Raw genomic sequence first — 1,994 nt, 5'->3', positions numbered from 1 at the left:
TACATTATCCACCAGAAAAATAAATACATTTTTAAACAAGTTTTGATTTATAGTAGGGCTGTGAAATTCATCGCGTTAACTCTGATTTATTTTAGCTGCATGAACATAGATTAAAATTTTAATCGTGATTAATCGTGATTAAAATGTACAATCAATTTACTCTGACTGAATATGTAGGTTTGTATTTTACAGTGCATCATGTCAGGTCATGTTTGTAGATGAGAAGTGGTTCTCAAACAGTTTACCTGATAAATAAAGGTTAAATAAATAAAATAAAATAAGCCATGAAAAGATTAAAAAAAAACCTATACATAATGTGTTACACATGGAGTTTTTTTAAACCTTTATTTATCAGGTAAACAGTTTGAGAACCACTTCTCATTTACAAACATGACCTGACATGATGCACTGTAATATACAGACCTACATATTCAGACAGAGTAAAGTGATTGTAAATTTTAATCGCGATTAAAATTCTTAATCTGTGCCCATGCAGCACTAAAATTAATCAGAGTTAACTCGATTTATTTCACAGCTCTAAACTAATATTATGTATTCATTTTTTTTTAAATTGCGGTTGTACTTTATTAAACATTGTGTTTAAAGCTATTAAATAATCCAATTAAAAGCAGTGTTATTGGCTGCTTTAAATGCTGTGTGCGTGATAATGGAACTGAGGTGTTTGAAGTAAAAATGAGCAGATCGTTTGCTGCATCCCTGAACTAATGATCCGGACGAGGCAGCAGGTTCTGTAAAGAGAAGAACCGGACTAAACAGAACCGGTGATGAGAAGCTTGAACGTGTCCACAGAGAGTGAAACTAGAAGAAAAATAAAACTTCAGCTACAGCAGGGGTGTCAAACTCCTGTCCTCGAGGGCCGCTATCCTGCATGTTTTAGAGGTTTTCTTGCTCCAACACACCTGATTTTGATCGCTGGGTAATTAACAGGCTTCTGCCCAATTTGAAGAGTTAATTCAATCACTGAATCAGGTGTGTTGGAGCTGGAAAACCTCTAAAACATGCAGGATAGCGGCCCTCGAGGACTGGAGTTTGACACCCCTGAGCTACAGGAACCGGAGAGGAACACGTCTGCTCGCTCAGAACAGGACATTTGGTTCTTTTTAAGTACATTTGGACCACAGCAGAGCTGTTGGTACTGGTCCGATCTGCTGCTCCTGGGTGGTGTGAGACAGATCCTGTGAGTTCTGTTCAGACCAACTGCTTCCATCTGTGTCGCCTTTTGATTCCTGCTGGTTCTGTTCGTRGAGCCTGTACAGGCTTCCTGCAGACCCTTAAAAAGTCTTAAAATCATTCAATTCATCTATCCAAAATAAGGCCTTAATTAGCCTTAAAAATTTTGAATGTATAAACTTTATTTATTTCATAAAACATAAAACAAAACTTTATGTACAATAAAATGAAAATACAAATAAAATTAAATGAAAGGTGGGAGAGAAGGAAAAAATCTTATATCTTCCCCTTTTTTCTCAAATATAGATTCAAACTATAATCTTCAGTTAACAAAACAAAAACATTGAAACTTTCTAAAACAAAGTGAACAACTACATATTAAACCATTTTATATTTTTTAACAGTCCAGTCTTTATCATTCTCTTAAATAAGCACAATGGGCCTCCTATAAGAAAGTTCGTATTCTTCTCCTAAATTTCTCTTCCTTTTGTTCGTACAAAGGGTTCGTACGAACATGTCACGTCAGATTCAACAAACTCTTCTATCTTCAGGAAAAGTGTGTAAATGAGCTGCGTAAACTGATGAATCACCAGGTGGATCTGAGTCACCAGGTGGATCTGAGTCACCAGGTGGATCTGAGACACCAGGTGGATCTGAGTCACCAGGTGGATCTGAGTCACCAGGTGGATCTGAGACACCAGGTGGATCTGAGTCACCAGGTGGATCTGAATCACCAGGTGGATCTGAGACACCAGGTGGATCTGAGTCACCAGGGTCCAGGTGGATCCTAGTCGGTCCCTTGT

At 37.5% G+C, this 1,994-nt stretch overlaps 1 protein-coding gene across 1 annotated transcript in view; it reads left to right on the top strand.

Moving 5' to 3' along the window:
• The window catches only part of casc3 (casc3 exon junction complex subunit), a gene marked incomplete in the record, with an annotated part of 8,701 nt that overhangs the window by 722 nt on the left and 5,985 nt on the right, over positions 1 to 1,994 (top strand).

Source organism: Austrofundulus limnaeus, unplaced genomic scaffold (assembly GCF_001266775.1).
Source record: "Austrofundulus limnaeus strain Quisiro unplaced genomic scaffold, Austrofundulus_limnaeus-1.0 Scaffold358, whole genome shotgun sequence".
NCBI classification, from domain to species: domain Eukaryota; kingdom Metazoa; phylum Chordata; class Actinopteri; order Cyprinodontiformes; family Rivulidae; genus Austrofundulus; species Austrofundulus limnaeus.
Note: the sequence above shows the minus strand (reverse complement) of the source record. Positions and strands in the feature narration are given on the sequence as shown.